Source organism: Pseudopodoces humilis, chromosome 27 (assembly GCF_049639895.1).
Source record: "Pseudopodoces humilis isolate 2021_Gansu_Grassland_sample_001 chromosome 27, ASM4963989v1, whole genome shotgun sequence".
Classification (NCBI taxonomy): Eukaryota; Metazoa; Chordata; class Aves; order Passeriformes; family Paridae; genus Pseudopodoces; species Pseudopodoces humilis.
In genome coordinates this window covers 3456034-3465729 of record NC_142226.1, presented here as the reverse complement: position 1 = coordinate 3465729, position 9696 = coordinate 3456034, and positions in this window count along the sequence as shown.

The window sequence follows — 9696 nt, the reverse complement described above, 5'->3', positions numbered from 1 at the left end:
ATCTGTGGGGATGGCTCAGCATCAGAAACTGGCATCTAAATATTCCCTTCAAAGCTTAGAGAGGCATTAAAATATGGAAACGGATTGGAAACATCCCTTGGTATGAGGTTTGTGAAAGGAAAGACCTAAATGACGGGCTCTGCAGGTCTGGTTTTGCTCTGGACCTTCCCAAAGAAAGAACCAAGAAACAAGGAGGAGTCGGGGAGCAGAATGGAAATACTACACATCACATCAGAGGCTTGTTTACACTTCAAAGTCAGTTTGGATAATGCAGGGTGTGAGCCAAAAGCACAAAAATTATTCCTATTTAAAATTATTCCAAAGTAGGAGCACCCTGTTCTGCATCAGCATAATCCACATTTAAATAGATTATGATAAAGGAGAGTAAGGTGCTTTTGTGCTACAATACAGGTTTCCCTACATAGAGTTATTTAGGATAACTATCCTGAAATGATTCCATTTGCAGACATCCTCTGGTGCACGGTATCAGAGCAGAGCAAGTGACGCTCCAACACGGGATGAAAGTGTGTGTGCGTGCACTGCAATATCCAGGCATGAAATATCATTTCCTAATTTAATCACATTATGCAAACCTGGCTTGGCTGGGGCACTTTGAATATCAAGGAATTCTTAGACACAGCACGGATGAGCAATGCAGACAGAGTATCAGGATCTGCCTCCAGTAATTACATACTACATCCATGGGGTGGAAAATACCTCCCTCCTCATTTTCCTTCTTGGGTACCTGCGAGTCTTTGGAATGTTTTATGAGGAAAAGTCTGGTGCCTGAAAGGCCAGGACATCTTCAATGACCTGTGAGTGGGAGGAAGTTGCATGATTTGGATTCACTTGTTGATCAGATGCTCAAGATGAGTAACGGACACACCACATAGGAGCAATTTTCTAAAACATCAAGACTTCCCAAAATTTTGGACACCCTCATTCCTGCAGGCCCACAGAGACACTTCAGAAGAGTCAGGGGTCGTGGAAGGCCAATTCTTGTCTGTACTGGAGTCCCCTCCCAGCTCACTGTCAAACAAGACCATCCCCTGACATGTCCTCTCCCTTTCCATCCTAAGAGAAAAAAAACATTTTACACAATTCCAGGCTCAACCCTGGTATAAATTCCCATGCTGATTACAAATCTCATTGTGGGAAAATACATAGGATTGTGTCAACAAATAAAAATAGATCCAGACTCAGGGTTTCTATGGTTGTTACAAAACACGCTGGAATTTCAATTCTAAAGGGGAATGAAACAAAAAAAAAATACCTTTTTTGGATTAATTTAGAATGAATGACAAATCTAGGGAAACCACATACTAATCCTTGACAAGTGAAAAAGAGAGAAACTCTTCAATCCCTAAGAGTCAGCTGTCCCAAGGGCAAACCAAGGGTAACATGGAGCTTGACTGTGCTGCATCATTAATGCCAGGGAGCAGAGGCTGTGTTGGAATTCCAAGCGGCTTTGGACAGACTAAATAATTACCTTTAAACAGGCACCTTAAAAGCAACAGGGTAATAACAGCTCTCGGTGTGAAACAACCCAATAACCAGAGTTTGCTGACCTGTAGTTAATGCATTCCTTCCTATAGGAGAGTCCATTAAATTCCCAACTTTACATGTGGAATCCAAGGAGCCACACAGCCAGTGAGCAAGGGAAGTTTTTCCTGGTGGTGCAACTGAATCAAAGCACCCACACTGGAAACATTTTCAAGTCACACAGTAAAATAAATGTTTTTTGTGAGGGTGACATGATGGTCCTGAGATTATTGGTGTAGACTCTGCTCTCCCTGTCCATCTGCAGGATGTAGAGCCTTCATGATCCAAACAGAGTTGGCAGAAAGAGTCTGACCTAGCCATCAACCAGAATGTGGCCATGCTGAGCCACAAGTTATCACTTTGGTCTTCCCACCTCAGCTCCTTTATATGGAAAAGAATTCCCACTGTGGCTATCTGAGCATTTCCAATAGGATACCATAAATAGCAAATATAATTCCAGAAATTGAACATGATCATGGTGCTGAAGCATCCCAGAATTTTTCCAAGGCAGGAAATATTATGACAGTGAAGTCCTGGATGGTTCCTTTGTATGTTTTTATACTGACATCTTCAGATGCTTCTAATTTGATTATTTTCAGCAGAGAAAAAGCTAAAATTCCTGAGATCCAGAAGGATTTCTCATCAGGATACCTTTGTTTTAGTAGCAAAGGTTATATCCAAAGAAAATGTTAAATGGAGACAACTCAGCTTTTTTTGGGGTGTGAAATGAGTTCAGAGAAAGATCAATTAATTGCTCCAAGCCAAGAAGTTCTGCAGCACCTCAAGATGTGTCTGGATGCTGCAGCTTCTCACTTGACAATGTCTCTGCTGCGCAAAAGTGCCTTAAATTCTTATTGAGTTTTTCCACATTTAGAACCTTACATTCACTAAAAAAATCCCCAAGACTCAGCATTCTTTTCACAACTGAGAAGTTTCAGCTAATTCTGCAACAACATCTTGGATTTATCCTTAAACACATGCTATAAGTAAATCACACATTCTTCCCACAGGACATTCAAGGTCTTCCAGTCAAACTTTTCCTTTGTCACACGCCTGATCAAAGTGGATCCATGGATTCTTTTATTGGATGAGATTCAGAATATCAGTGGCTGAAATGCTGAGTGCCTTTATTCAGGAATTATGAGAGTTTCACCATATGTTGAAGACCTCATTGGCAGCTACATGGCATTATGACCAGATTTTTGTGCAGACTGGGTATTCCAGGGATATTGCTTTTTCAGAGAGATTTTTTTTTTTTCTCAGCATGCAGCAAAAACTTTCAAAAAAAAGGAGCAATTCCTATGGAAACATTTTATCCAATCCAAATATCTGTCTCTGTTTCAGGAGGGTTATGTTTATGTTCCCACAGTACCTTGTGCCATCAAACATCAAATCCTCATTGTATTAGACTCTGTGCTGAAATGTCTTACCTGCAAATTTCTGTTTCAGTAGGTAAGTTAACAAAGGAAACAGTTACCTGCACCTCACTGAAAACAGATGTGACATAAAGAGCTGAAGGGATGCGGGGAGTTTAGGAAACAGTTTGGATTCAACCACAGATAAATCAACTCGAGCATCATAACTACAAAAATCCCCCAAAATTTGTTTCAACAGTCTGTTTTAAAGATATAATCAGTATGTTTATAATTTTATTTCCAGTGATAAAAAACTCTCTCCTTTCAGAATCTCTGTTCTACTTCACTACCTGCAAAAACATTCCAGAAGGGAGGCGGGACACATAGGATGCAGGCACTGCTGAGGAGGAGAACGCTAGTGGCAGGGCCAGTTTGCTCAGTTTGGACCATGAAAACAACCTTTCTTACACCCTCTTGGTAATGTGCTGCTGTTTTGCCTCTTAAATGGACCCTGGCACCACAGGGAATTATTTCAGCCCAGGCCTCCCACTCCTGACCCATTTTCATTTCATTTCCTCTCCCAGCCCTGTCATATGGCAGCAGCACATTATGTATTATATATTACAGATTATGGCTTTTGGAGTTTCCTGCTAATTTGGTCATCACAGAGATCCTCCAGGAGCACACAGTAATCATCATGAGAGATGAGACCAGTCCTGTAGCACAGACAGCCCTGACTTGGCCCCATTCAGGTTCTCTTTGTGAGGAAGATGAGATTTGGAACAAAACTTCTTGAAAAAAAACTTCTCCAAAGTTCTCCAGAGCAAAAACGGGCACAGGGCATCCACAGCCCATCCTTGCCTTGTCAGAGCACAGGGCAAATGGGAAAGTTTCAGACAAACTGAAGCATTCAGCTCTCCCCAGGAAAGTGAGGAAGGCCCAAGAGATGGGAAAACCCAACGGATCATCTTTCAGAACATTTGGCATATGGACCATTTAGAGAATACAAAGGTCTTACCTGGTAAAGCAGAAAACTTAGCTGAAATGCTAAAAAAATTAAGGAACATTCCTGTTCTAAAGCATTCCTAAAAAAAAGTTGTCAGTGCCTTTGAACCAGCTGAGCCAAGGAGTAATTCAGAAAATCTTGTGAGGAAAAATAGCTCTGTTCAGCTCAGCTTGGGGCAAAAATGTTTTCTACCAATTCCACGTGTTAATAAGCTTTTTCACAGCTTTTGAACATAAAGAATCTTTTGCTTTAGTACCCTGTAAATTTTGATGCAAACATGTAAACCAAAACCGTAACTGTGTGGCTTCACAGCTCCTAAACACATCAGGAAGGGTCAACCTCAAATCCTTTCCTGGCTTATGTGAACAGGGGACACGGAGCTCACACAACCAGCCTTCCCCCGGTTGATCACAGCACATCAATCCCAAGGCAAAAACCAACACAAAAACCTTGGACTATCGGATATGCCCAAGCAAAGCCCCCAGCATGACGCCCTGGGCAGGTTTCTCATGTACGTTGAGTGAACACTGTAAGACAAATTAAATTAAACCCCTCTTTTAATTCTTTTCTTCTTGAAGGTGCCCACTAAGAATTATGTGAGTTTAAGGATTATTAAAAAAAAAAAAAAAATAAAAAGAAAAAAGAAAAGAAAAGAAAAGAGAAACAGGTTTGAACTGTATAATTTTAAATCAGAGAAAGTAAGGAATAAGTAAACCCTGGAAATCCTTTCATATCCCAAACTCAGCCTTGCCCAGTAACAAAATTTTCAAATATACAAGAAACTGCTGTCCAAAAACAGGAAAACCACCAAATGAGCTGACAGCTTTGGAAATGTTTTTTTTTTCATTTCTCATGTCAGAGTCTGGCTATGTACTTGAAAGTTTCTGATTCCCATATAATCCAATTAGGGGCATTTTAATTACACAGACAAGTGCATTTTCTGCTCCAGCCAGGCCCATAATACCACCCTTGAGCCACAGCCTCTGCACACTGCAGGCTTGTTGGGAGGGAGCAAATGAATGGGTTGTGATATCCCACTTTCCAGACCATTGCAGACTTTGCCTGATTTTTTTTTCTTCAGCAAATTTTCTGTGGGATCACAGAAAGTCCTTTGAAAACAGTACCGTGTGGTGCAGGAGCTTTTCCTCCCTGGCACAGCTGCTGATAAAATCTTGTGGGCATCCTCACTGCAAGCACAGAGCAGTAAATGTCCAGAGTAGCTCTGCAAGGGAGAATTGTAATATCCTAAAAAACCGGAAGATTTATCTTAACTTCACATCCCTGCTTGTCAGTGCTTGGACAAACTAGGACAGGATGGATTCCAGCTGTTCTGGAAGCTGTTGGGTTTTTGGCAAGTCACTGGCTATCTTCCTTTCTGAAAATATGGATAATTACCTGTTTCACGGCACAACTGCCCAACATTTGTGAAAAATAAAGTAAGAATCTTTCAAGGGAAGGAACAACCCTTACATCCCCCACCTGCCTGCTGGACAAGGCTCTGGTCCTCTCTCCTTGAGTTCTGTGACCACCAGCTGATCTGCAAGGCAGGAAGAGGACAAACCAGTTTGGGAGAAGGCAGCAGCATGCGAGATCACTGCCCTCTGCTGAATCCAGAGCTGGGGAGACACACAGGTGTTCCCTACTACCCAAAAACTCTGGGAGCAGGGAATGGCATCGGCCACGTTCCCAGAGCAACATCTAGCAAGAGATCAAGCATCACTGAGGCCCACGGGTGTTTTGGTGGTACAGCAGCAGGATATTGTCAATAATCCTCAAAATACTGACACAAAAAATTATGCAATTTTCTTTGTCTGCTGCAAATTAACTCAAGGAGATCCACAATTTTCATGTTTGTGCATAAACAGGAGAAATATTTAACAACATCAAGGAAACCTCTACTAAGCAAAAAAGTAATTTAACCAAATCAAAACACACCCAACCAAGAAATCACTTCAGAGGATTCAGTGATTAGGTTGGCCCCACCTTGGAGGGTGGGGTTAGAGTTGATTTATAGATCAAAAATTATACCACACTTGCTGGCATTCAGATAGAGCCATATTTTGATTTTCTCTCTAAAGATTTGATCAGCAGAATTTAGTTTTTCATAAATCTTGCTAACTTCACTGTATTACACAGGAAAAAATACCATCCTGGCAGTTCTGAAACAGATCCTTTTAGACACCCTCTCCCCATGCCCCAGCAGTGAAGAGTTTTCTTTGCCTTCCACAGCTGTCTCGAGTTAAACTATATGAATCAGCTTATTGGATAACAACCTAATTGCAGATTAGCACAGAAACAAAACACTTAAACTGTCACTTTACATTTTCAAGACAACTAACTTATTTTTTAACATAGTCCTCAGCCAGTCAGAGATCTAAACCAACATAGTCAAGGGCATGGAAAATAGACAAGTTGAATATTTTAATTCCACCATTTAGCTTGGTCACTGAAAATTTCCTGCACTAAATTACTGTTGATGGCTGATAACAACACATGGAAACTCTATGTAAGGTTAAAGCCTGAAAGAATTTTAAATAGCTTAAAGGATAGACTTTTTACAAGTAGGATAAATTAATTTTTCCTTAAATATATCCAGTGCTTCACAGGTAGCAAACAGGTTTTTTCCTTCCTTAAATGCCAAGTTATTTAATACAAAAGGAATATTCTGTCCCTGCTTCAGATGGGAAAATGGACTCAACCAAATCCTATGAGCATAACCCTTAATGTCAGCCCTGGCATGGGCTGCCTCTTGGAGGAGCCTACTGTCAAAATTAGAGACAGGAGCAAAGGAAAACACATCCTTGGGAGAGCTCAGCCTGATCTCTCCCTTCTGCTCCCACATCTTGACTATGGGAAGTGAAAGCTCCATTTGGTGACAATGTTTCTGCCAGTGACTGATCACCATGAACAGAAGTCAAACTCAGGAACTGTCGAGAATGTGCTGTAGGATTGATCACACACACTTTGTTTCTATTTATTATTATTATTATTATTATTATTATTATTATTACTGGGCAGTCTCACTAATTTCAGGTTTGCACTGAAACCCATCCTTGCTTGAGGCCATTCACCTCCCCAGGGCTGGAGCATTTCTTGGTATAACAAACAGGGCCATGGATTTCTTGAAGAAATTCTGGGGAAAGTTAGGTGAATCAGCCTGGGGAGCTCCCCCTCAGCAGCAGCTCTCCATAAAAGTGAATACAGCAGGATGGGAGACAGCTTCACCTTCCAGGCATTTCAGTTTTTGATTGATGTCTCTTCTTGGCTGTCACTTCACTCAAGACAACTTTCAAGTCATGGAGTCACTTTTAGGCAGCAGAACTGTCCTGGCACCATTACAAATTTGTGTGAAACCAATTCCACAAGGCAGCTGAGCTCTGATGGCTCCTCTGGGCCAATGCTTCTGGTCACAGGGAAGTCTATCCCAAAACACAGATTTTCTTCCATGGTAAGGTATAATTAACACCAAGAAAAAGCCCTGTGAGCACTGCACCTACGTTCACATTCCTCTTCCAGCAAAGCACAAAACAACCCGATGTGGCCTAAGGCACAGAGAATATGTAAACTGATCTTGGAGCTAACTCCAAGCTCTGGAGAGATGAGCTGGTGATGATCTGCTCCCCAGGAAAAGACCATCCTTAAACAGGAAACCCAACATGAGAAAAAGGGTCTTAACTCTTTGGGCCCTGAGGCTTTGAGAGCAAAACACATGTTCAGAATTACCAGGCAAGGCAAGGCAGAGCAGCTCACCGTGGCCACAGTGCCCGAGGAACAGGGTACCTTGACGACTACATTCATTTCTCATAATATGAGCCACAAAAATTAGTACAAAGCAGTATTTTCTTGCAGTGATCAATTATTTCAGAGATTTCTTATGAAAGAGAGGCCTGTCATGACAAATACAAATTCTTTTGAAAAGGGATTCCTGGTTTTCAGAGGCTTTAGGGCTAAACTTGAAGCAGGTAAGAAGTTTTTTATTTTCACTAACTTAAATATTGATTGTTAAAAAATATTCAATGTAATATTGTCAAAAATGAAAACTAGTTTCTGAATTTGAATATCAGCATGGTAGACATTTTAAAAAATAAGTTATACAGCAGTGTATCACATTTTCCTTAAAAAGTATGAATTCTTGGAAAGTCCTCAAAAATATCTCCTTTGTTAGAGGCTACAGTCCAATCTTATCATGGGCCAGTTCTTTTGTTCCTAGTTTGGAATCAAGGGCTGTATTTATTCATTCCTCAAGGTTGCCGCTCAATTGGCTTCAGATGCAACCCCTTGGATCTTCCTTTCCATGGGGGATTCAGATCCTGGGCCCTGCCCTTGGGCAAAACATATGTTCCACTCCAACCTGGATCCAACCAGAGAATAATTGTTTTATGTTTATTAATCACCTGCATTCAAATAGGTGCCAATAAAAACTCCAGGCAGATTCTCTGCCAGGCTCACATCACCCAAGAGCTCCACACCCCAGTTCAGTGTCTGAACAATGAATCCTTCCAATGAAGAGGCATCACTGCTTCAATATGCAGTGACAAAAATATCATATCAGCTCAGCCCCTCTGCAGTGATGAGTTTGAAATGAGACAAGAAACCTGCAAAAACATTCAACATCAGTGGTAAAATAAATTAAGAGATACTGCATTAAGCTAAACAAGTACATTAATGCAACACAAAAGGGTGAGATTTTGGTGGTAGAACAACAACACTCTGACTCTGCTTGTGTTAAATGTGACCTGCCAAGAGGAAATTGTCAGGCTGGGAACTGCTAAGCGAAAAAGTTTAAAAGGTTTTCAAGAGATAAAGTGAGTTTCAGCAAAATGTTTCAGAGTTTTGTGTCACTGGCCTTAAAGAAAAGCCATTGCAGCCATTGCAGCAAAACCAGCTGTAATTAAACTCATTCTGGGAAGAATTAAACTACAAAGCCTGAGGAGACTCCAGGGAAGAATTAGATTTAAGTAAGAGGCAGGGTGAGTTAAGGCACTGGAGCTGCAAATTTCTTCCGTGTCATAAAGCAAGTCTTAGTCTCATCCAGTTCTCATCCATTCCAGATGACAGGAATACTTTGACTGACAACTTTGGTTTTGGGAAGGAAAGAACCTTCTCAAACACATCACTGAGATAAGACCAAAAAGCCTGGACAAATTAACAGTTAAGTCTGTCACTCACCTTTTCCAGCTGAGAACTTGGGTGTCATGCCACAATACACAACTATCAGTCTGCACACAATCCAGTATGCATCTACCTTATTTCCAAGATTCTTCTTCTAAGCTTATACAAACATAAAATAAGTACTCAGAGCAATTTTAATGCCAATTCAAGTAGGGTAGGAGTCACACCAAAAACTGTTCTCAGAAGAATCACTTCTGGGCAGACCACAAGTATCAGCCTCATGATAATTATCTGAGGCTGTTCTATGAATGGGGGTTTTATGAGGAAGCAGCATCTTGAGCCTGGATGGATCATCAGGGACTACTCTCAAGAAAACAAAGCTCTAGTTAGCTGAGTAGTTCAAAGATTTATGAGTAGTGCTGCAGTTTCTCACTGAACTGCTATCATGTACTTATAAATGTACAGACACATCAATTAAGAGAAATCACACAATCAATATATTAGTTTCTATTTAAAATGCTATTTAAATTCTATTTAATGTAGCTATGAACCCACTGTGCCAGCAGAACTCACTTTCCCAGTAACAGAACCATTCCCAGGTGAGTTAAAAGTGTATTTTAAAATCCATTCTACTTGAAAACCTTTGTATCAATATAATTCAAATGAAAAAAAAAAACAAAC